A 27,849-nucleotide genomic window follows, 5' to 3' on the forward strand; every position below is an offset into this window, starting at 1 on the left:
AAGAGGAGTAGAGGCATGCCTAAATTGACTTGGGATGAGAGAATTAGACATGACTTGACAGAGTTGCACCTCTCTGAGGACATGGTCCAGAATAGAGATTCGTGGAGACGTAGGATTAAGGTTAGAGACTTTCTAGGGGAAGGTACCTAGTTAGCTTAGCTTTGTATTTAGGGTCTACTTTGGCTAGCTTGACTCCTTGTTGCTTATGTATATTTTTTGTTTGATGCTGTCTTGTGATTCTTATGCCCAAATCTTATTTACAGATTCCTTGGTATTTTGGTAGGGTGCTACTCTATGTATTGCTAAGTGTCTTTGCTTGTAGGATGTATGTTTACTCTGTTTACCTGTATGTAGCTTTATGAGCCGAGGGTCTCTCTGGAAGCAGCTCTCTATTCTCACGGATAGAGGAAAGACTTGCCTACATCCCACCCTCCCCTGACCCTACCGATAGCGTGCTATGCGGTGGGATATACAGGGCTTGATTGATTGATTGATATTCTCTGTGCACTCTGCGGTTCCTTCTCGCCTAATTGTTTTTTCAGACTCTCAACCTGTTGTTTAAGGTCCATGATCTCCTTACTTTCTTTATTCAATCTTGCTGCACCAAGTTCAACACTCGATGCTTGCTGAGCAAACTTCAATGTGCTAACTGTTTCCTCAAATGAATCACTTTCTGTACTCACATGAGAGAACATCAACGTCTTTGCATTTCCTCCTGCATGTTTCGTACCGATCAAATCAGCTTAAAAATATAACATATGAAGCTTAATATGTTGAATTATTATTATGTATTTATGTATGTGTGTATGTACCTAATGAGTTTTGAAGGAGTAGTGCTGTTTCTATAAGGAATGCATGAGTTGTGAGATAAAGCTGTGATCACATCTCCTAAACATGAAAGTGATCTGTTTATGTATTGAGCTTCATTTAGCCCTTCGCCCGTGACTTCTGATTTATCCACTTTTTCACTTCCTGCTAAATCTACCAGATGAAGACAGCTACGAATCCTCCCTCCTTTTATGTCTTTTCCATGAACATGTACTGTCAATATGCTGCATAAAACAAACAGCAAAACTCATTAGCTTCCATCTTTATAGTGTCAGTTTCGACTTAAAGTGCCATTTTAATTCGTATCATAATGACCTGTTTTCTCGTGTTATCCAACCCCGCCACTTTGACACCTTTCGGGGTGTAAACGAGCTGAAATTTTAAACTCGAGCCAGCTCGTTTAACTTTTAAAACTTAATTTTATATATTTACACATATTGATAAACTACAAAATTTATAATCTACATATATTAATATTTGAGTTATAAGTTATACATGTTAAAATTTGGGATTAATTTTAAACGAGCGAGCTAAAGGAGTCTAACAAGCAAGCCGACAAGCAGAGCCGAGCCAAGTTGGCTCAGCTCGTTTTATCTTAACAAGCTGAAATGTTGAGCTTGAGCTCAGTTTGTTAAACTTGAGGCAGCTTGTTTTTAATCTTTTGAAAATTATTTTTAAATATTTTCACATAATGATATATAAAAAAAGAAAAGAAAATATTTTTGACATGTTCATAATACATAACTGATAACTTTAAAATTTGTAATTTTTATATATATTAAAATTTTGGGATTTAACTTAAACGAGCCAACAAGGTAGCTAAACGAGTCTAACAAGCAAGGAAATGAGCCAAGCTAGCTCAGCCAGGCTCAGTCCAAATGAGCTGATTCTAAGCTAGCTGAGCGAGCTCCAAAGTTTTTGAACAACCATACTTAAAACTTAGAAACGCTTGTAGCTTTTGGACCTGTGGGAGCGGCTACTTTGGTTGTTAAGAGCCGTTGAACTAACTGCATGGTTCACTTGACCACTTTTCATCAAGTTCAAAACGTCTGTGGTTGACTTGACCGGGTGCATGGTTGCATCAGGAAGGCTCATACCATTCTCACTCATGCAGCTACGGATCTCCAATCTTCCAGTGAACACAGAATCACCAATGAGAAGATCTCTAACTTGTTCATTGTAAATCTCCACCATTTGCACAAAAAGCTCATATTTTGCATCATCTTTCCTCGTATTTGATAGATCAAATAGATCATTAAGCGCCAAATAATTAATGCCAAGTTCTTTTCTTGAAGCACCAGAAGGTCCACACTATCAAAATAATCAACACATTATTTAAGTAGATTAACAAAGTTATACACCAGAAGTTGTTTTCCCGGACCCCGTCTGCCCGTATGTAAATATGCACACGTTGTAACCGTCCATAATGGATCTTATAAGCGATTGAGTATCTGCAAATACCTCCTCTGATAGAAATACAAAATGCTAGTATCTAGTGAGCCTATACAGTCATAAATTGATTAATAACTTATTACTCCGTAACTTATAAGTTTATATAATCAATCACCTTGAGTGGCAGTTGGACCGAAGACACGGTTGAACTGAAATATCTTTTTCCCATCTTCATTCGATTTTGAAGGATCCGTAACAACTAAAGTTCTTCTCCAATATAATCGATCACATTTTTTGTGTCGGATTTAAATGCGGGTCTGATTCTGCAGTATACTCGAATATTCCCTGAAATATATAGAATTGCAAGATTTGTAAATTGTAAGATAATATGGTAATAACTAATTACATTTTTCTCCAAATTGATAGATTTTACAACCAACAAAATATGATATACCTTTTAGATCTTGGACGATGTTGTATAAAGTCCTGTTTTCTTGAACAACCTTATGGTATCCCTGAGCTGCAGTAGATGATCCCTCTATTTGTCTCTCTGAAAACCATATACAAAAGTCCTCAAATTAAACATTTTTTTATTTATAATGTAGAGAAAATAGATTTTAGTGCATACCCATATGTTTTAGATCATTTTGGATTTGTGACTGCAAGTCTCTGAATTCTGCCTTTGTATTTGACAATAACTACTTTAAATTCTGCAAGATTGATACATAATTGAGATGTGACATTTGCTTAACATTTTAAAATTTTAAAAACTAAAATAAAGCATACCATTAGCTTTTTTTCTTGTACTTGAATCGCTTGCCAGCGGTTGCCATAGGTAGCTTGACAATGCTACAAAAACGAGCCAACTATTACTACATTGACAATTGGTTTATTCCATATAGACGAATGCAATCGTTACCGTATGTCCATTGCGAATAGAAGACACAAAGTTACCATGTAAATTCTCTTTTGCATCACTCATATGTTCACTTAAGACCTTCACAATTAAATCTACACCATACCATAAAACATCAAGTTATTAATTGGAGTCAAACATTTACATTAAGTCAATAAAAGCAAACAATATTAACATGTAAACCTTCAAGTTTCCGAGCATCATTTTGAACGGATGGTTGCTTTTTTAAACACATTGCTGATTTAGTGTTCCAACCATTTTGTTGCTTTTGTTTTCTCTCATTTATAAGGTAACTAAATAAACAGAATCAAATGTACCATAGTTATTAAAAACATAGATTATTATTATTATTCTCGAAGTTTTATATAATTCACTATAAAACGATTACAATAAAGTGGCAGGCAAACGGGCAACAAGTTGCGCCGCAACCCCCTTTTGAACAGCAAAGCCAATCCTGCTAAAAACAAAGCTTTGGGACCTAGAAGCTGAAGAGGTTCCGTGTACGACGCGCTGAACCCTACTCAAAAATTTCACAGCCTCTGGAGCTAGAAAACCAAATGTATCAAAGGCAAATGGTAGAAAGACATGTTGATTATCTAAACAAGCTTTCTCGTGTTTAACAACTTTGCCCGATTCAGCCTTCAACGCAGCCTGACCCACAACAAACCCACGGTCCCTGAGCCCAACAAGAGGAGACACTCCTGTAAGATCCACACAGGCGTGTTTCCCCCCTGCCCACCCGAACACAAGAATATCAGCTGGTCATAAAGTAGACCTCCCTTCAATAGGATCCGTGAGAAAGTTAACAGGGGCCTCCTTTTTAGCAGAAAACCCTGCCCGTTTAAGAACATCACACAGAACATCCCTAACCAGATAATGTCTGTATTTAAAGCCAGGAAATTCTTTGCAATGCACCGCATGGTCACCAAAAGAATTCAAACAGACCTTACGACAAATTGGGCAAGGTTCATCCGTCGGGAACATAGGGATCATTAACCGGTACTTAAGGATAGCCCGATACTCCAAACCCGACATACGTTGGCCTAATCCTTCAATGGGGATGGCCGTTAGAAAATCCTGAGCCCGAGGAGCCCGAAGGCATTCAAACACCGCCTTTTGGCGAGAGGATAGATCAAACTTCACTTCTAAACTCTTGACGATTCCACTAAATAAGGCACTCGCCACAACATGTTGGGCTTTAGGGGGGGGGGCAGTGTCCTTATTAGAGAACCCGCTAAGATCAAAATCTGGAAGTGAAGTACGTAAACGATCCATCGCACACCCATAATCAGAGTCCAACCCATAAATATCACAACCCCGAAGAATATGGTCTTGCAAACACCACGACTGTGCTCTCGAAGCCACAAAAGCATATGTAGATACATCCTCGGCCGAACAGAGACCCAACCCCCCATAACGGATCGGAAGTGATGCCAACCTCCATTGGAGATCCCCAAAGAACGAACCTCCACAAACCACGATGTCCTCAATCTCCCTTCGAAGACCATTGTCAAATATAGAAACAGCTTCCCCCACATACATAGGTTGGCATGTTCTCAAACCGAACAAAAGCTTGGCGACTCCCATACATGAGCGAAGCAAAAGAAGCTCGCATTGAGGATCCCGAAGTCTTGGGAGACAGCTCATCAGTTCCACAGCGCTAGATGCCCTTTTCATAGCCAAACTGCTGATAAACCCCGCATCCTGGCTTACAGCACCACCAAGGAGTTTCACGCCAAGCACCGGCCTTCCAATCCCGCAAGGGAACAACCCCTCCTGTTCCTTCACCCCATTGCATGTTGGCCAAAATAACTCTGTTTTCTTAACGTTTAATTCAAGACCCAAACGAGGCCCCTCAGACCTGATAATATCTAATGCTTTGGCTACCTCTCTAGTATCCCCGATAATCGTGCCATCATCCAAGTACCAAGCATGAAAGAGAAGCTTGCACCGATATCTGATTTGGTGAACAAGTGGGTGCAAAGCTAAGGCAAAAAGGAGAGGCCCAAGAGGGTCCCCCTGTTGAACCCCAGTGGTGGATTTAATGAAAGTATCACCCACATATAACCTAGCCGACTGCCCATATAAAAAATCTACCCAAAGAGAAATGGAAGGACATCGACTCCGAACCTCATGTAGAAGGGTCGTCCTATCTACTAAGTTGAAGGCATTGGATAAACATAGATACCTTTTCGAAAACCGAAGGTTCGAAAACCGGAATCTTTAACGCTTGTACTACTTTCAAGAAGTTTCTAACATTCTCAAAGAATTGAATAGCAGGCAATGGCTGCGAATCCCACGTAAGCAATTGAGAGTGATATCTATTAATCTCCACAATCTTTAGAAACAAAATAACACATTGTTAATACTTACTGAATACCTAAATGTTGTACAATTAGCTCACTACCTTTGGGATAGACCCTGGTTCAACCTTATTAACAACATGACAAAGAATCAAACCATTTCTTAAACAACAAATGAAGTCATTCTCGGATGGATGTTTTGGTATGTCTAGTGGGCCCACCATACTTTCAAGCCATTCAGTTGCTTGGAACCTCCTCATAGCTAAAAATAATAATAATAAAAAAATAAAATCCCAGAATTTGATAAGAATGTATTGATAATTAATTTAATCACCTGCTTCTTGGGCTCTTCTTGAAGCAAAATTCAAATCATTTCCGGCTCTTGATGTGATCATCTCCGTAAATGTTTAAAATATGAAAATGATTTTGCAATACTTTATAAAAGGAAACTGAATCAGATGAAGGTAGTGAATGGAGTGTATCTATATACAGTGGCGCGGCCCAATGTTTTCGGAGGCCTCAAACCAACTATCAAATTGAGGCTTTTGAAAAAAGTTTATATAAACACTCCTTTTTTACCTGTGCTCGGGACCGAAGCTGATGAAGTTACAAAATTTTGTCTGAAGCTATATCATGTGTTTATAAAAAAACATGTTTACATAAATATTACCTTTCTAGCTTTATTGATTCCTAACAGATTATATATTGGGAAAATATAGGGCAAATTTGTAGTGTAAAAATTGGTTATAAAATAATAAACTAATTAGTGTAAAAATTGGTTATAAAATAATAAACTAATAAGTAAACTAACCTCAAATCCAGTGATATCTTAATTGGGAAAATCCAAATCGAAGTGCAAATCCAAAATTCAAAAGAACACTGACTGGTATAAAGTATAAACACTTTACAATCAGCATACCCAAATAAAAAAAATGCAAAATTCAAATCGCAATGGACAATTCCAAAAATACCAAAACACGCTACACATAATATAGTTCGCAAATTGCAAGAGCAAGGAATACACTCTCAGTCTGTGAAAGAATGAAGAATTGGCCATTTCCAAAATTAATGATTGGAATTCTAAAGACGTTAGAGAAATTTTCGTATAGCCATGTGCCACATAAATTGATTGATTGTGCCAATTTTTACTACTTGAAGTGTCTTCAGTTTAATTAACAATGCTAACCTATTAATGTTCTCCCTCCAAATAAATAACTTTTCAATTCAAATTTAATTAATAGTTTTAGTATTGATTTATAATCAATTATTCTCCATTAATGTATTTGAATGTTATTATCTTTTCCATGTATATTGGGTTCCTATTCTTTATATATACTGTGTAATAGTTAGTAACATGCTTTTGCTTTAACACATTTATATGGCATAATTTATAACTATCTGAAAACTATAATTAACCATGGATATATATTAATTTTGCTCTAAAAATATGGGGGCCTTACTAAATATGTGGCCTCAAGCCTTTGAAAGCAATAGGGCCGGCACTGACAGGGCCAGCTCAACGTCCTCAGAGGCCTAAAACTAACTAAAATGTTGAGACCTTTTTATTTTCTTTCTTTTATGTGTATAGCGCTAGAGAATATACAAGTATTATAGAATATGGATGATATCCATGATAATGAATATTAAGCAATCATTCTTAGCTTGTGGCTCATTATTGAGTTACTAATTCTAAAAGAACTCTACTTTCAAAATCTCATAATACATAACTCGTATTTAAGATGGAGGCCCTAAAAATCTGGAGGCCTAAAGCGATTGCCTCATTTAGCTTACCCAAGAGACGGCCCTGGAGACATACTTCCGCTATTTAGGAATGATATGAAAGTCAAGCTATGGCCGGAAGCAATAATGGCTAGTGCTATGAGGATTATTTACTCATGAAAGACGTCTTAATTTTTGAAAATGTGCTCGTCGGTGATATCATTCTATTGTAGATTGTGTAGTTTATTTGGCAATGATAGTTAGTTACAAATATTTATGTAGGAACTTTGGACGTGTTTCATCGCTATATATGGAATGACATAAATATTTACGTGCATCTCGTGACATTATGCCAAAGGATCTTTTGGGCTATCGGTACCAAAATTTTGGATGATAGTTTGTCCTTCCAAAGGGTGAGGTTGAAATCCCATCATTGTAAAAAAGGTGAATAATTAATAAGTAAAGTTAGATTTAGCATTTATAAAGAAAAACATTATGTATGTCATGTCTACCAATAAATTCTAATTGATCGGCGATAATTATAATTTCAAAATGTTGTTATAAATGTCTAGATACATATTCTAACAAAAAGAAAATAATACATTTATGCTTTTATAGTGATAGAGGATTTTACGTACAAAATCCGATTTTGTCTATATAACATGAAACTAATAAAAACACGTATATATGTGAGTTTAATGGCTATCATGTGCATGAGCTTTATAACACATATAACTGTTAGTATTTTAGTGTAATTGGATTAACTGTGTGATCAATGTAATCATAATAAACATTAAGCAAGTTCGAGATGTGCGGAGTGCATGCTTGCTTTAGTCTACTATGATGTTAGTGGCGAAGCCGCTAACGAATGGGGGTCCAGAGACAGCGCCCCCAGTTGTGGAGTTCTAGGGGCGGCAACCCCTAGCAGGGTCCAAGGGGCAGAGCTCCTTGCTGGGGTTAAGCTGTCGGGTCAACTTGAAAAAAATTTATTTGCGTTACTGTGGTTTCATTAAAAATTCATTAGAAAAATGAATTTTATAATTATATCGCACGTAATCATAAGTATTATTTGGACTTTATATATTAACAATTTTTAAATTCTAACTTGAAAAACTGTCTGAAAACTACCCTAGAGATTATATACCGTTCATGTTTTTATTGATGCTTGCTCTGGTACATCTTCCTCACAAATTCCATAAGAAATTCTTGTCTTAGTTCAGAGTTTTATCTGATTAAACTGTTTTGAAGAACCACCAAAACAATTTTTAATTTGAAAGTTAGCACACGACTCTCTAAAATAATACAGGTTGCCATATTCAAATCCCCAACGATAACTACTCCCTCCGTCACATTAAAAGTGTCATGGTTTGAAAAACACAAAGTTCAATGTAGATTGAATGCTTACTTTGTTTGTTAATGCTAATTGTGTGTGTTTAAGGATAAACTTAGAAATATGTTAATAAATTTTGAAAATGAACATTTATAATAAGACAAATAAAAAAGAAAATATGGACACTTTTAATGAGACGGATGAAATATACTATAAGTGGTACATCTACATTATGTAACATAACCACACTATGTAAATGGTATAATTACGCCGTTATGTTGCACGTCACTACATCTTTTACAAAAATGTTAATTTTAAAGAATAGCAATATTATGCTCATTTTAAAGATAATAAAAATACATAATTTAATGGTATATGTTTTAAAAAGTAATGAGGTTAAAAAACTATCTGAATAAATGAAAAAAAAAATGGTTGAAAGAATGGCTAATGGGTTGGTGATCCATTGTTAAAAACAAAGTCTTTTAAACACCTTGGGCTAAAAAGGTTTGAGATATCTTAAATTAGTCTCACGAAATTTATAGTTGATTATTGTTATTTTTTTTAAGGAAATGATATTTGTTTGATAGAGTCATAACTGTGGATAAAATTGGCATCATGTTAATTTTAACCATTAAGTTAATTTGATAAAACAATTAGATTGTTTCAAACAATTTTTAGGCAAATTTCGCTTTATAGTTGATCCCTAACAAAGCAATAAAAAGGTAGAGAGTACAAATTAACAAAACCAAAAGTAACATGTGAGGTAAGTGAGAACTCATGGACAAGAGAGAAATTGTATGACACTAAAAATGATCTAGTAGCCATCTCAGGCTTCTCTTTCTTAGGCTCTGAATAGCTAGAATCTTAACTTGGGTTTTGGAGTTTTCTTTCTTTCTTGTGTGTGTGATACGGGTTTGGTAAGAGGGGTGAGATTATTGGTCTAATTCCATGTAATATCTTGCGAGTGAGAGATTATAATAAGGTGAACGATTGCAAATGCTTATAAAGTTAGATTTATAAATTATGTTTCACTGAATGAAAGAAACAAAGAAAAACATCATCTATAAAGTGAATAGTTGGTACATACTAATTTAGACGTTTTACATGAAACCAACATAAGCCAAACCTTAAGGTAGAGTTGCTATTCTACATGAAGCAAAACTGTTCCAAACTCTTCAATTAACAATTTTAAATTAAGACGTAAATATCATATAAGCAAATAATTATTAGAAATAGGTCCACGTAATTTTGTTTGGTCCAAATGTGTGTTAAATTATTGATTATGAAAACAAATTAAAATGTAGTAGAGACAACGTGACATAAGCAAACGAGGGTTATATATTATTTAGGTAGTGGTCACAATAAACAGGACGGGGACATTGTTAGGCGACCAAAGCTGATTGGCGGTTGAATATTATATAACAGTTTGGAACCCTCTTCAACTTACTATTGCGGCCTAGTTTCCCTTTACATCAACGATTATTCTTAAAATTTTTACATCCATTTATATCAATTCTTTTTGTTTAACATAACAAGCGAAATATTGAGCAATGACATGTATATCAAATTATCAATCACGAGTAATACAAAACTTGTTACAAACGAAATAGACAAAGATTAGATTTAGATCATCAACTTAGATCAATCCTAGATATCGGTTTCCATATAATTCAATCAAATATGAATAGGAGGTGTTCCATTTAGCCAAAAGCATCTCGAAAGCAACTTGTAAAGCTAATATTGTATAGTTTTTTCAATACTAAGCATTGCATGGAGAAGTTACTGATAGGATCGTGCGTGGCTACAAAAAAATGATGATGAGAACCATTGTCAAGAAGACTCTTCTTTATAAGTAAAATCAAGGTACATCAAACTAGGACACAATGACATTCTTGGACTAGAGTGCAATACGAACACTTCCAACTAATTTGCAATTGTTTATTGCATAGTAACATGAATATTAAGCAAGCAAATCATTGTACTACTTGATATTTATATATTATTTAAAATTCAAGTTTTCTATTCAGATTTACATCAATGTTTACTATTTAAATATTTAAATCAATATTTAACTAATAGTTTTATTTGACTAATTATTTATCAAAATTATCGATTATCTCAAGATAAGTAAATTTGTTATGCTATCCTAAGACTACATATAGTGCTCATTCCAGATCACTCTTTGACATGAATAACACCATTATGCAGGCGTCAAAACTCATTTCATCATAGTTTTTAATATGTAGTATGCTATTCTAAGACTACGTATGAAGCTCGATAAAACAAAATAGCATACATACAAGAGTACATAACATAACATATGCAATGTGATGCAACACATGCATATATACTTGCATACACATATACATACAGGGGTAGAATCGAGAGAGAACTCCTCTTAAAGAGAGAACTAGAGAACTCCTATAAACACATTAAATTCAATTGATATAATGCTGAAAATACTAAAAGTGAATGAAACTAAAAGAGGCGGGGTCTTGAAAGAAAAAGGGTAAACTTGGAATTAAAAATAAAATAAAATCAGAAAGGCTTCCTCTTCACACTCTTCTTACTCTGAAATTTTCTCCAACTCCAATGAACATTTAGGGTTTTCAAAAATCAAGCAATCGGTGGTAAAATCAAGCACGAAACAGAAGATCATCAACAGGTAAACGATCGTAATAGTTGTTTTCATATTCTATGAGTTTCGATTTGGAGTATATCACGTTGATTCGAAGCGGGTTGTATATGTAGTATCGATTATTCGTATAATAAGTGTCGGTTAGGTGTTTATTGCTTCGATTCTGAACGATTTATGCATTTAGTATGGATTAGGCATATTGTAAGTGTTTATTAGGCCTATTATAAGTGTCAATTACAAGTGACTCAGCTGTGATGATAATGTTACATCATTAATTTAGGTATAATAGACATGTGATATATTTTTGGATAACATTGTGCAGATTGGCAACAATATAGGGGAAAGTGTGAGCAAGGAATGATTATTAGATCTTTAAGCAAAGCTATTTCGATCGTCTAGTTTGTTCAATTCTGGTGCGAAACCGAACATAAATCTGAAGAAAAATAACAGGTAAACGACTGTAATTTTAAATCTCACACATTATCTCGTCGTTTAGGCTTATTATGCACCTAATCAAGCACAAACAGAGTTATCGCGTTCAGTTGGCCCTGTTTTTGTTCCTTTTTTGTTTAATTAAATAATCGTATAGCATTGATGAACATTACGGAAAATATCGATTATAAGTGAAAGCTATAAATAATGCACATGTTGATTTGTTTTTTGTACTTTACACGGTTTTTCCAAGCCTTACGTATACGTATTGCTGATGCACTATACGTGTATGCATTGCTGATGTATTACACATATACGTGTTACAAATGTATTACACATATACACGGTTTAGGTGTATTACGTGTATGCACGGTACATATTTATTACATATACGCAATACATATGGATTACATATATGCAATACAGATGTATTACGTATAGATGTATTACGTATATGCATTACTGATGTATTGCGTATATGCATTACTGATGTATTACATGTATATGCGGTTGTGGCGTATTACATATATGTAATACACATATGTGATTGCTCATGTCGATTTATATAGTATATATGTAATATGTTTGAATCTAGTAATATTAATGCAACCACACATATTTATTAATGTTGCATATATGTACTATATATACTAGAAATTTGTGATGTTAATGTTAATGCATTATTTTTTAGGCATTGTAACATCCTAAAATATTATAATATTAAATAAAGGAAGATTTTGTTAAGTTGTCGAGCGTTAAATATTATTAGCTAGTGTTTAATAAAGAAAAAGGGTCTTGGACTTGGAGTAATTAAGATGGATAAAAAAAGAGTAATGGGCCTTATGTCCATGGGCTTTAAGGGATATAAATACCCCTTAAACCATCCTAAAACCCTAAATCCTCATTCTTACCATCTTATTCTCTAACATACTCATAACACACACACACACACCCTACACCACCTTACGGCCGAGAGAGAAAGAGGGAAAGCGAGGTCGAGCGAACATTCGTTTTGGTGGATCTTGACTATTCGAGCCATACACGAGATTTATAGTTCATAAACAAGCTAGCCTAGGCCAAACGAAACGTAAAGGTATGATTTCGATCTTAAATTTTATGTTTTTATAGACGGTTAGCCTTGAAACTTGAGTCTAGAATAGATCGGGTATGAATGAAACGTAAAGTTGTAAACTTGATGTTAGAGATGAACTTAACGAACTTACGGCTGCTATGGCTTGTTAGAAATAAACCTTTAAACCTAGTATTGAACGTTTTAATCAAAAGGTCCAAGCTTTACGCACTTTCGGGTCGTGTTTTACCCAAAAACGGCTAAAGGAATGTTTGCGAGAATTATTAACATCTTATCGATATATTACACCTTGAAAACCGACTGATTACAGAGGTTTTGGGACGAGCCGTAGCTGCTGCTGGGTAACTTCGCCCACAGCAAGTTCGACCAGCAAGTTCGCTAAGCATACAAGTTCGCCTACCGTGAACTTCGCCTGGTATAAGTTCGCTAAGCATGCAAGTTCGCCTACTGTGAACTTCGCCTAGTATAAGTTCGCTTGTATAAGTTCGCCTGTATAAGTTCGCCAAAGCCAAGTTCGCCGAACACTAACCTCGCCGAATGTTAAGTTCGCCGAATATTAAGTTCGCCAAAAGTTAAGTTCGTTTAGAAAATAAATTAAAATCCTAGTGAAAAATGTGTTAAGACAGTTAATGTAAATAAAAATTTTCCAAGCTGACCTGGCAGTTCGAACCCAGCCAGGGGCTTTGCCCCTTGGACCCTGCTAGGGGCTGCCGCCCCTAGAACCCTGCTGCCAGGGGCGCTGCCCCCGGACCCTCGTTCGTTGTGGGATTACAATAGACTAGAAACATGATATGGGTAGTGATAGTTAATTAATACATGTAATTATTATACAGTTAGTCGTGCACAGCTCAGGAAAGATATAACGATTAACAGTGAACGCAACAGGATCCTGGTGAGTTCTAGCCCCATTTATGTGTTATGTTTTCGGGGCTGTGTGCATACTCAATATGTTTGTTAATACGCTTATCCTAAGAGATAAGTGTATGCCTTATGTGAATAATGTGAAATGTATGAATGATTGCTTGATGGTACGTGAACGATCTTCGGATATTGCACGTACTGTCAGGTTGTAACGCTATGTATAAGGTAAGTATGATATGTATGCTTATGTGTATGAACGTGATAAAGTTAATAAAAGAAGGAAAGGATGGTTGTATGGTTACGAAAAGGGTACCGAGCCCTAATAATACTCGAGGTATGATGTATGGTTGTATGGTAACGAAGAGGGAACCGAACCCTACTAATATTCGAGAACTAGGGAACCGAGCCCTAATAATACTCGAGGAAGGAGGGTACCGAGCCCTAATAATACTCGAGGAAGGAGGGTACCGAGCCCTAATAATACACGAGGAAGGAGGGTACCGAGCCCTAATAATACTCGAGGAATGTAGGGCGTAATGCTCTTTATAACGTAAGATATGAAAGTAAGTTAGTATAAAAGAAAGTATGAAAGTATGAATGAAAGAATATAAGTTTGTGTGTATTGTATAATGTATGATTAACTAGAACTCACTCAGCGTAGCTGACTTTTAGTATGCACGCAGGTGAGTAGGATGAGGCAGCTCGCTTGAGGAGACACGTGGCATTGAATAAGAGGCTGACATCAGAATGCTCAAGACGTGATATGTTTTAATTACTTTGTTCTTGAAAGACAGGTTGTTTGTTTAAGACAAGTTTTGGATTGTTACGAAATGTTTTATGAAAGTTTTTAATGTTCCGCGAATGTTTTAATTAACTCTGATATTTAGAACTGCGTTTATGAGTAAATCCAACACGAAAGTAGGGCTACCGGTAACGGGGTCTTACAATGCTGCATAAATCTAGTACTATTGTAGTACGTTTTGGGATGAAGAATCCAAGCAATGGGTGATTGTGGTTTCAACGATGAAGATATTAGGACGATTGGATAGTTAAAGCTCATTAGAATATTCTATACCACTAGAATATGCTTTTAGATGTCGATGTATTCAAGCAACAGAGCGATTGAAGATGAAGAAAAACAACAAAAATGAAAGATCCAACGGTGAGACTAGTTAAAGGTGTCTTATTTGTAGTTTGTGGATATTAAAAGTTGGTTTTATCTTGTTATTGTATAGGGTGGAATTGTGTATTGGTTGGTTGTTATATCATGTGATGGAATTTGAATATGACTATTACGGTATATTTACATGGTGGTTTTAATTGATGTATAAAACAAAAATGTGTGAAAATTATGTAGCGCTGATGTACAATGTGGGTATGTAATGCTGATAGACTACAAATATGCAATACAATGTATTACACATGCGTAATACTGAGTACTGCGTTTTTGTAATAATGTTATTGTTGCATATATGTATATGTATTTCTTTTTTAGTATTACATATATGTAAGAACATATTGCACGTGTGTAATACTTGGAATGTAACACTACTACAATATTACCATGTTTCCATCACGTATATATTTTATAACACTATTATATGTTTGTATATAACATATACGTAGTGTTAGTGGATTTCATATATGCAATACTATTGTATTACATATATGCACTACTAAAATATTACATATATGTATTATATATAAACACTAATTGTTTACTTTAACTTATAATCGGCGACGAAGATTATACATTAAAGTTACCAAAAAAAAGTTGGGAAAATGAAAAGGATGACTCATAACAATTGTATTTTTCTATTACAAATATTTAAACAAAAAGGTAGTCCTCGTAAACAATGTAGCGCCTATATCTCTTGCTCATCTCATCAAGTTAATATGCTTGCTTCAACGACTGATTTATTTGTACGTCATATCTTGATTGTGTGGAATTTGCACTGTCGTGTAGTACTTCGGCTAAAGGTGTGATGGTAACGGTTACTTTGTGTACCGGGAACAAACCTTTACCGTATAAAGCTCAAACAACATTATGCAATAATACAATGTTTAAAAAGTCAACAACCTGCATATATATATATATATATATTATTACGTATATGTAATACTAACAGTATTATGAATATGCAATGCTTAATAATCAGTATGACGTATATGTAATACATACATTACATGTTAGTATGTTTCTTTTTATTACTAAAATTATGCAATCGTAGTAGTATTACATGTATGTAATACTAAATCTGCATATTACCATTAAAAGTCAGCACTAATTTATGAGCATATGTATGTCCAGATCATTGAATTATCCAAGCTTTTTCATTAAATTCATCCAAATATTAACAACATCTAATATCTGCACATTACTTATTTTATATTACCATTGAAAAATGCAAAAATAAAACGGTATTATAAGTAGAGAAAGCAAATTAAATATAAGTAATTTTAGCTTTTTTACTTTAAACAATCAATTTTGTTGTGCCCGATCACTTTATCCAAAAAAAAAAAATTCTTATTAATGTGACTTAAATATGCAAGGATTTTATTGAAAGAAAAATATGATAAGCTTTGTTTAAACAATCACTCAAGAAAAGAATTTAATAATTACCTAAATCAAAGATTTCAATTCAACAAGAGGATTTGGTATCATAATGGTTGTATGCCCAACATTAGCCATCAAAGAAGGAGAGCAGCAATTAAAGGCAATACTAGTTTCTTGCCTTCATGACCAATTTTAAAGAAATTAAAGACCTAGCACATTATTACTAAGAAACTAATTTATAACAACTAAATCTCTCCAAGGAATATCCACGACATCATCTACAAACCCAGGTAAAATCATGACTCATATGAATGCCAAAGCAACAACAACTCAACAAGCCACTACATGTGTATGGATTAACCAATCAACACCTTAATTATTCTTATAAACAATAACACTGATACAGATGTGGAGGCCTCCACATATATTATCCCAAAATTGATAAAATAAAAAATCAATTATCTCCTAATCATGCCTATCAACTTGTGACTCATAAATTCAATTAGAAGTATAAAGAGGAGCCTTTAATGCTTACTTGTGCGATTGCTATAATGAATTGATCTTCAATTTTCAATCTAATTACAGGAATCGGACTTCAAAATCATCGTTTATTTCTTGTAGTTGAATAGATGGCGTCAAATAAGGAATCGATCTTCAATATACTCGACAATTAGGGTTCTAAATCATCGATTTCTTTCAATTTCTAGGTGTTGTCTCAATAACTAGGGTTCATAAGAGTCAATTGGTTTTTGGGATTGTATCGCACAGGGGAGGAAGCCAGACGTAAGAGACATATTGGGAAACAAATTGACAATTACACCCCCTCCATTTAGAAGTTCTCTAGTTCTCTCCCTAACAAGGAGTTCTCTCTTGATCCTTTCCCTATATATATATATATATATATATATATGTATATACTAGAAGAGTGCCCGCGCGATGCATTGGGAAACTGGAAATACATACTTTGATAATCATATAACAAATTTTTGGGTGTTCATTATTTTGTTTAAAACTGTAAGACTGTTCACCAGTTTGGTTTCACGGTTGAAACTGGAGCTGACCATACATATTGAAATGTTAATTATTTACTTATTTAGCATTAGATATAATATATATTAGACATAGTTAAAATATAGTTAACCGAAGTTTTATTTAATACAAGCAAAATCGTCTATCACAACTTTTATTTAACCAAATTTTCAGTATGGTTTTTATATAATCTTTGTTCTTGTTATGATTTCGCATTCTATTTATTCTAATAAGGTTTATTATTTATGTCACCCAAGTTATCTTTGTTCATAGTATGATTCTCTTAATAACGTATTAGTTGATGCTTAGTTTGAAGTGAATGTATATGCAGATTTACAATTCTTATTTTAAATTTTAAACTCAAATTTTTTTATCGAAGCACAAACTATATCGGAACCTAATCGTTGGTAATGGTTCTGTTTAATTGGGTTTTAATTAGAAACAGTTTAGTTTCGGTTTTCGACGACAACAAAAAATGGGTAAAGTTGGCTCATGGTTTAATTTAAAACCATCAAAAGCAAACCGCAAACACTTTTGCATAATTTTTTTTACTTTGAAAACTATAGCAATATTATACTCAAATTAAAGATAAAAAATGCTCGTTTTTTAATGATGCCATTTATTTTAAAATATATTAACGTACGAAAAAGTTATGATCGTTTTAAAATCGTGGGGGCAATTGGGTTAAAAGTGAAAATAAAATAATATATAAGTAAAAGACAAAGGATCAAAGTTGTAATTTTAAGGGATGAAACTTGTAACTATTTTAAAGAATTGAAAATGCATGTGAGATTTAATGTTACAATTACATTTTTGTCCCTAATTTGTGTTGTACATAATGCATTAAATCTTGTAAATTACTTAAAGATAGCGTCTTAATTTGCCCATCATTAGTATATTATATATAGTATAGATAAACATAAGCGATATGATACATGTACGTGACAATAAAGAATAATTTATAACATAAAACATATATACAATGAGAGAGAATACATATGTTATGCTACACAATGGCGAAGGATTATCAGGGCCCGGGGTGGCCCCGGCCCCCTGTTTTTTACGCGATAGTGTAAATTTACCCGTTTTCGTCCGAAATTTTTTATACGTAGTGTAAATCTAGCCGTTTTCAACCGAAATTTGATACACGTATTGTAAACTGTAGCCGTTTTCGGCCGAAATTTTTTATACGTAGTGTAAAAGTTAGCCGTTTTCGCCCGAAATTTTCTATACATAGTTTAAAGTTAGCCGTTTTCGGCCGAAAATTTTCAATACATAATATAAATTTAGCCATTTTCGGCCGAAAAATTTATATCCGCCCCCCCTTTCTTTGTGAAAATTTGTATACATTTTGAGTCCGGCCCCCCCGGTATGTTAGCCCAAGCTTCGCCACTGATGCTACATGTATGCAACATATGACGGCTATTGTATGTGGTATGTGAGAGTGTATGTGACTATATATGTGTATCATGGTATGTAAATTCGGCTAGAGCATGTAAGTCATTTTGCATGTAATTATTATATATAAGTATACATGTATCATTCTAAAACTTGTGTCTTATCACGTGAAATAGTTGATTGTAACAACTATGTAACAAAAATATGATGTAATGTATTTCATTCAATTAAGTACAACTTGTAACTATCACGAAATTAAACAAACCTCAATATTAAACACAATACGGAGACAGACAAGACAGCATCAAAGAAATGGATTAATGGAATCATAAACGGAGCACTGATTCAACTCACGCATGACCAACATTCACTTTTAATTCACTCCTCCCACCAACAAACCATCATCATTACACCTCCGATCACATAATTCCGATTGATTAATATCAACAACCATCACCGCCGGCTTCTTTCTCTCCCAAGAAGCAGCAGCTGCAACAACAATAATCCCATCAAATTACATATCCTCAACCTCTTCCGTTGCTGAGAACCAACCTCTCGTTGGAAGTGGAACTCCGGCAGGTTGTGGCCCTCGTTTGTTCCGGTCCAAGTTCAGGATTTCAGTATTTCTCCGGTCGATAATCAACATAATATCAATCCCGGCAATCCTGCCCTCGTGCCGGTGGCTTAGCTTACGAATCAACTTTCGTTGACACCATCGCCAGGTCGGAAAGTTACCTGAACATTATTTGGAAACCGGCGGGGACTTGTCAGCTTTGCGGTGCAGTACGACCCAAGATCGGAACCGGTATAGTTAGGTTATGTGTACTAGTTTAAGTAAAAAGTAAAAACAAAACTGCTAAAAAATGAAAACGAAACTGCTACGTCGTTGACGAGTAGGTTTGATGGGCCTTACTAACTTTTCACTTATTGGTTTAACAAAAAAAAAACACGGTTTTTTTTAACTTTTCAACAAAAATATGATTGAGTTATTTTGATTGACACATAAAAGTTATGGGCCCACACACAATTTTCGTGCTTGTTACCCCTTTAGCGCTCAAAGGGGCTAAGGCCTTAGTGCTAGTTGCTTATGGTGAAATGATTTCATGGGCACTAAAAGGGTAAGGTGGCTTGGGATGTCAGTGTTAGAGACAGGCCCGGCCCAACGGTGTGGTTGGGTAGTTGAAGGCCATAAGCCTGACGTCCCGACAGGTCCGAAATTGTTTTTAATTTTTTTTTAAAATAGGTATTTTTATGAAAAACAATATGTATAATCAATGTCTAAACACATTTACATAAACACCAGCTTGGTCTAGTGGTAAAGAGGTATGACTTATAACCAAGAGGTTGTGAGTTGTAATCTTACTTAAGACATTTTTTAGTTTTTCTTTACACAAAAGTTTTTTACATAACTCAAATCATAACCAAGTAAGCCCACATAAAATTAAATTGTTTAAACACAAAAAAATGTTTCTTTTACTTAAGGACCAAAAAAATTTCGCCTTTGACCTGAAAAAAATTTCGACTTCTCGGAGCCGGCCCTAGTTAGAGAATATATTATTATAGTGTATTTGATTATATTTTCTTTATAATTGTATATCTTTATTTATATAATTGTATTTCTTTATATGTAGTTGATAATTGATTAATGATATATTCTCTCTTAGATATTGATCGTGGAGCTGGCGGTTTCAACAGCAGCTCTAGTAAAAGAAATGTCATCGGGGTTAGTTAGGATCGCGTTGGAATGCGAGAAGTCACACACACGGTCTGTGGCGCGTGGGGGAGGTGGTAAACCAAAGTTGTTTGACGAGCCGACGTGGAGCATGTATTGCAATGGTAGAAAGTATGGGTACGTTCAATCAAGGGCGTGCTCGGCGTCTGACTGGCACGTCTTGAGCACGGTGCAGACGGTTTCGGTGGGTGCGGGTGTTATACCGGTAGTGGATGACGGCGTGAAGAGAAAGAACGAGGGGGAGTTATTGTACATGAGAGCGATATTTGAGCGAGTTGTGGGGAGTCGTGACTCGGAAGCGTTTTATATGATCAACCCGGACGGCAGTGGAGGGCCTGAACTTAGTATATTCCTACTTAGAATATAGTCATGTTTAGATGAGTTTGATTGTAGATATTATGTTTGTACTTTACTACATACATGACTCTCTTGATGTTATTACTAGGAAAAACTAAAACCTGTGAATGTGAAAATGGAATTCGTTCTCGTGGTGTCACAAAAATGGTCTATAAATTAGTTTGTTGATGGTTAACTGATAATGGGTTAATGTCAAACCTTTACCTAACCTATAGCATCGTTTGTTAATGTTGACCTTGGTATTTAACCTCAGGTAAAGTAGTGCGTCCTAATCGATAACCATTTATCAATGTTTTAAAAATCAGTATTTTACTTATACAAGATTTAGTTCAAAAATGGTATAACTGACCGGTTGAATTGAAAGATACCGAGAGTTTCAACCGAGTTAAATAGTTTACCTTTCAACTCAAATAATAACCCAAAAGTACGTTAATAAACATCACACTTGAACCAATATCACACATGAACAATAGTCAAGTCAGATAAAAAGTTTGTATTTCCTATACAAAATTAATCAATTACAAAAAGATGTAAATAAACAAACATTGTATTTGCATGATACAAAATTGGTTAATCAACAAATCTTCGTTTACCGGGTATACTCGTTTTAATTTTATCAGCTATGTTAAAAGTCATTTTTAGAAAATACGAGGCGCAAAAAATCTCAAAAATCTCTTGGATTTAAAACTGGTTTGCCGGTTTAAACCGGTATTTTTTTTAAAAACCGGCGGTACGATGCTCTAGTAAACCGCACAAAAATACCAAGCTCTAAATACCGGCTGCCTACAAAATTCCGGTATAGCCGGTTTAACCGTCCGGTACCTACCGGTTTTAAAACATTGCAATTCATAGGAAAGGATGACTAAGTCATACATGGTAAAGGCTAGTAAAATGACTTGTGAATAGTTGATCCGTGTTGAACACGCGATTAATTGAAAGTTTCCTTCTATTTTAATCTGATTTGGCATGTGATGGTCAAGAACTTCTGAATTGGATAGACTGAGCCTTGAATCAGGCTTGATTATTCTGCAACGGTCCCCTCGAGATACACACTTAAAGCCTCGTCGGGCAAAACTCTAATTTGAACTCACGATACAACCACACCACGCCAATTTAAATTAGTTCCAAGATCACCTCCTAATATTGCCAAAACTAGGATGTAAATGGAAAATAACTCCCAGGTAAAAGAATATAAGTTGAACATTCAAATAAAGTAAACGAAGTGAATTACAACCATAACTTTAATTGAATTACTTAATTAAAGATTTCATTTAACATTATAAAGATTTATTATAAGAATAATAATAATAGCAGCAACAAAAGTAATAATAATAATAATAATAATAATAATAATAATAATAATAATAAACCAAGTAGGCTTATAAAATAGATCGTGATCAATTGCTTTTTGGGTCGTCTCAGACCTTAGAATTGGTGTTTATCTCCAAAACTTTTAGAGACCTTTTATAAACGCACAAAAGATTTAATTGTTACTAATACAGCCCAGTCTCTGTTCTTTTTAGACCCCTTTTTTACTCCGATAGTATCATATATTGCGCCAATATAGAGGAAAAGATTGAAAGTTCTTTTCAAAAAAATTGACTTGAATATATTTTGTATAGCAAAAAAAAAAGAAAAAACTTTTGTGAATATATATATTTATTACTTTACTATTTTAAAATAATCAGGATTTGAAATTTTTAAGTATGAGGTGTTCATAGAAAAATGAATGCGGAAAAGTATGCATGGAGTTTAAAAATAAGCATGTTCGATGAGTATGAATGGACTAATTATTGATGCCAGAAAATGGATAAACTTTAAGTGGTCAAGAGATTCGGTTATGGCATTGCATGGCGGAAACAAATTAGGCATTCCTGAGTATCATGGGTGTGCTTGGGTTACTACAGTGGTAATAGGCTCGAAGCGCAAGCATATGATAAGGCATATGGTTGGGGTAAATGGTTGAATAATAGGTCGTGAAATACATGGGTGGTGTTGATTATATATAATGAAGTATTTTTGGCATTGTGCGGTAGTAGAGTGACGAAACATACACGAGCTACACAATGTGTGTGTTCTCGTGTAGGGCTTTGGGTATCTTAGTTTTTGTGTTGGTTTGGGTTGGTTAAGACACAGGTTGGTTTATTGTTGTGGGTAGTGTTGATTTTGATGAATTTGGGTCACCCGAGTAGGGATCACGACGGCAAACTGCTTGAAATAGGGGTTGTTATTCTAAGGGTTGAGCTTTAAGGGCGACGTCGAGGAAAATGAGAAAACATGTTGCGAAGCGGGAAAACTTCGCATGACATGGGATGTATATATGAAATTCGTATTAACAACCAAAAGAAACATTACATGAAACATTCCTGAAATCGGAATCAATCTATATAAATCATAAAACAAACAAATAAATAAAATCGCATGGTTCAAAATTTGAAATCGAAATTGAAATGTCCACGAACCACCATGAGTTTTCGCATTTCAATAACAATTCCATAAAGTTTTGAATAACCATATGAAAACTATATCAAATTTGAAATCAGAATATCAATGAAACATCATAAATCTTTGTCTACTAATACAAACTTAATATAAGTAGTGGAATCGAATTGAAAATCAAGTTTTCATGTATCACCATAACTTTTCGAATTTTAAAATAAAACCATAATAATAGCTGAATATACAAATAAATAAAACAAAGTGAAACTCGACCATTCATGTATCACCATGACTTTTTGAATTCTCAATTTTAAACTATAATAATTAATGAATATATAAATAGAGAAAACGAACTAAAACTCGACTATTCATGTATCACCATGACTTTTTGAAATCCCAATAAAAACCACAATGTAGAAATTTTGTCTTTGGTTATGCGTTGAATGAACCGGCATGGACCAATATGCAATTTTTAAGAGCAAGAATGCAACCACTTTCTATTAACGAAGGAAAATGGTCACGTTTGACAGCTTAAAGTTGTGGTTTGTATGATGTTTGGTGTGGTATGCTTTGGTCTAATAAGTTTCAACACCCTTTCGAACCCTCCTGGTAAAAAACGGGTCCCGCGGCTGATTGTGATTTATACACATTGTTTATCCTTAGGTTTAAGGCCTTGGTGTTAAGGGTTCGAAAAACAAATGTATCCCTCTTCCAGTTACTACATACCCGTCACGTAAAACCATATTTAAGGAGCACGAAAAATTGAAATATCAAAACACGAATTTTTGATTCTAATATCATAAAAAAAACCAAAAGATTATAAAATGGTTTAGGTATAAGCCTTAGAGTTTTGTGTGTGAACATGTGTACATGTGACGTTAAAAAATATTATAAATATAATTGAAGCATATGAACAATCTTAAAATATGTGGGCAAACATAGGGTATTCATGCAGTTAGAGCCCTAAAAATGAACTATAACTATACTAGGTCGTTACGTTTAACAACTTATCTTATAGTCACGACTTTGATACCAATCTGTAACGCCTCGGATTTAAGCGGAATACGTCCGAGTGTAACGTACGGATCACTCATAAGCTTGTAACACTATAAAAGTGACAAGATATTTATTTTATTCCATAATTTCACAAGTACACAAATTGTATAATAAGACAAATAACATTACATCGAGAATGAAACAATGATTATTCGTTCAAATAATTACTATAGACAATCTAGTTTTCTTGTCTTGGAACTTTATCAACCTGTAGCATGTTTAAAATAATAGCATTTTCAACATACTATGTTGGTGAGCTTTCACAAGTTTTGTGTGTGTGTGTGTGTATGTGTATATATGGTTAAGTTCAAGCGAGAAATCATCTTAATGCGAGAAGAGGTTCTAGCCAATCATCTAATTTATGTTTTTTTTAATTTAATTAAAAGGGTATATTAGTAAAATATGCATTTGTCATTTTCTTTGGTAAATATCTAGTAATAAATGACAAGTTACATATTAACAGATAGGGAAGAGATCCAGTATAATAATATCTTAACGTACAATAGGTACGCGAATCCCGGTTTTCACGAATCGATCCATGAAATCAAATCCCAACATCTCGGAATCGTCAATAAATATCCAATTAATCATTGGTTCATTGAAAAAAAAACAGTTTTGGATCGTTAATCGATCAATTTTTTACTTTTTTCACGAAGACCGTTTATTGAGCGTTTTAGGTTTTTGGCTGAGCGTTTAAGTTTTTGTGAGTGTTTTCTGAGCGTTTTAGGATTTCGCCTTTGTTTTTTGCCTTTGAGCGTCTCGCGTACCTCTCGTACGTTAAGGCATTAGCGTACAACATCTCTACCCTTAATAGATATCTATTTAGTTTGTTTGTTTTTTTAATATGTTTTTATCCAAATTCTCATCGTTGATCATAAATCTAGTTTGATGATACCAATTCTTAGATATTGTTTTTACTATAATGCCAAATACACTAATTAAGCATATTATTAATTTTTTTTCTTATCGGTTAACCATGTATTCATGATTCAAGCAGACTCTTTGGTTTTATTTATTTATTTTTTTATATTTCCCAATTTGCTTTTTTTTTGTTTCAACTAAATTGTTTCACCGAATATTTTAAATACAAACCACAATCTTACATAGACTATCTAATTCAAAACAAAATGTACTAGCATGATTAAAAACCCATCCGATTGAACAATTTTTTTTTCAATAAGTCAATACTTGAAAGTAAATAAATAATTGTGTGTTGACTCAACACAAGGGTCAAACAAACTCGCTAAAACACACAGGGAAAAAAGAGGGGGAAAAGTGTGCCATTTTTTACGTCCCCTTTATAGTTTATATACCAAAATGATATTGCAAACTTAAAATATCCATAATGTCGTCCTTAAAGTGAGCATTACTTGTTTTTTTCTTGTTGACTCCTCTCCTAAACCATAATCTCAATTTATTTTTTCCCATGAGTGTCTCCATATATGTCCTTCACAACAAACTTGACATTCTTCATATACTTTGACATGACATCCTACATAACAACGTACTAATTAGCTTTAATAAATATAATCACCGCATCCTACACAAGAAATGAGCTTCCGTGCACATTAAAAAACAACATCATTGCTACGCAGCTTCATAGTTACTACCTACACAACAAACTAAATAACCTACATACATAGGATGTCATAAACAATGTCACTATATAAAACATAAACTAACTTATAAATACACAACTAATTTATGTCATCTATATGTATTCATAATGGATCCCTACACATGGAATATATATCTTACATAATGTAACTGATTGTCACACAAGTGTAGTTACGTTTAGTACCTACACAGTCGTCTCATACATTTGTGTAGGATTAAGACTTTTTTAACATCTTTGTAGGGTTATTGTATTTAATAATATTTACATTCGTTCAACTACATAAGCATTAGAATTCTTTCCTACAACGTAGAACGTTTTCTAAACACAACATGTTTTTCATTGACTGAATTAAGGATACACAGGTAAGCTACAATTTTTCCTACACAGTTTTAGGCATAAAACATACACGGTGTAGGTTGAAACTTTATATGTGTAGGTAAGAGTTATAGAGCTAAAAAAATTTCATATATTAGAAAAATTCATGAAAATCATTTATAGTTACTTTTCTTTTTCCCAAAGTAAATAATAAGGCTTTAAAGTAAAATTTGGTAATCAAATAAGTAATTATAGTGCCAAGAAAAGCTGAAATTAAATGGAACATGCTAATCACATCAATTGGCTACATGTAATTTTTATAAAGCTTACTAATATTATTATTTTCTCTAAAATTTAAGTATTAAACCCTCTAAATTCTTTAAGGTTAATGACGGTGAGGTTTTTCTATGGTATTTATTCTACAAACTCAATATTCTCCCTAGAAATCATTGTATGTTTGTTAACGACATGTAGTGTAGAAATCAAATGTAGAAGGTTTGGGAGAGAGAGAGAGAGAGAGAGAGAGTTTAGGAATTATTAACTAAAATGGCAGGTATTGATTGAAAGCATATGTTTCTTATCAACGTTAAGACCATATTGCCCTTTTAATAAAAACCTTCCATGTATTTTTTTTTCCTTTTTATTACAAGTTTGTCATCATTGTTACGAACCATTGATTAGATAAAATTAATGGTCCAGGTTTATTTCTCGTATTTCTCGCATTAAAATGACTTTTCTCATGAACCGTCCTATATATGGTGATAATCCTAAGAGAATTGTTTGAAATTGAGAACTTTAAGAACCATTTTGAGTAAAAAAACTCTTGAAATGATATTAAAAAACTGATAAAACGAAAAAAAAAAAACAATTTTTATAAAAGTAAAAAAACCAGTAAATTTTATTTTTCATCATGGTTTCATAAAAAAAACCACCTAATTATACACATATGTATATTTGTATTTAATCTCAATTTACATAATGTAAACATATGTATATTATCATTTATCTTAATTGTACATATGTGTATAAAGAATAATATGTATAAAATTTAAAAAATAAGTATTATACATATGTGTATAATTTAGCTAAAATGATATTTTTTTCATTTTTTTATTTTTTATGAAACCGAGATGAAAAATAACTTTTTTTTGGTTTTTTTCACTTTTTTTATTTTAGCGTTTTTTTGTTTTATAATTTTTTTTATTTTTTTAAAAGAGTTTTTTTTGTGGTCCAAAATGGTTCCCACAGTTCTCAATTTCAAAATAGTTCTCACATGATCTAATCTTACACACACACACACACACACACACACAAACACAAACACTAGCTTTTATCCCTCGTATTACGGGGTTGTATATTATTATTCGTTTATCACACATCATAATAATATTTTCTCTACATAAATAGTATTAATATTATTATTATTGATATTATTATTATTATTATTTTTATCATCATCATTATTATTATTATTACTGTTATTATTATTATTATTATTATTATTATTACCGTTGAACTCTGATTTCCTTTATATTACTTCATACATACATATGTACTTTAGAGCTGAGGGTCTCTCTGGAAGCCACCTCCTTATCCATGTGGATAGGGGTACGGTGTGCATACATCCCACCCTCCCCAGACCCTACTTATAGCTATGCTATTGGTGGGACTTTACTGGGTATGATTGATTGATTGATTGATATATTATTATTCGTTTATAGTATTTATATATTTTTTTTAAGTTTTTAATTTTATTTATTATAAGAAAGTTAATAATGTAATTAGGATTTGATGATAAAGGGGTTTCACAAATAAAAGAGGTGTTATAAATCGTTTTAA

At 33.6% G+C, this 27,849-nt stretch overlaps 2 pseudogenes across 2 annotated transcripts; one reads left to right on the forward strand and one right to left on the reverse strand.

Annotated features, from left to right (window-relative positions):
• Window positions 1–455: 455 nt before the first annotated feature.
• On the reverse strand, window positions 456–5,834 carry LOC143629736 (kinesin-like protein KIN-14L; annotated as a pseudogene). The gene is made up of 13 exons (XR_013153020.1): window positions 5,774–5,834; window positions 5,544–5,701; window positions 5,325–5,474; window positions 3,320–3,413; window positions 3,140–3,231; window positions 3,007–3,069; window positions 2,849–2,930; window positions 2,675–2,770; window positions 2,396–2,565; window positions 2,188–2,294; window positions 1,793–2,139; window positions 813–1,052; window positions 456–715 (listed from the first exon to the last, which is right to left on the reverse strand). The product of XR_013153020.1 is annotated as a kinesin-like protein KIN-14L (transcript).
• Window positions 5,835–18,933: 13,099 nt separating this feature from the next.
• On the forward strand, window positions 18,934–20,630 carry LOC143629737 (protein MIZU-KUSSEI 1 pseudogene; annotated as a pseudogene). Its single transcript, XR_013153021.1, has 2 exons — window positions 18,934–19,298; window positions 20,158–20,630. The product of XR_013153021.1 is annotated as a protein MIZU-KUSSEI 1 pseudogene (transcript).
• The last annotated feature ends 7,219 nt before the right edge of the window (window positions 20,631–27,849 follow it).

Source organism: Bidens hawaiensis, unplaced genomic scaffold (genome assembly GCF_021521415.1).
Source record: "Bidens hawaiensis isolate Kalapana, Puna unplaced genomic scaffold, B.hawaiensis_p1.1 tig00005453_1, whole genome shotgun sequence".
Lineage (NCBI taxonomy): Eukaryota > Viridiplantae > Streptophyta > Magnoliopsida > Asterales > Asteraceae > Bidens > Bidens hawaiensis.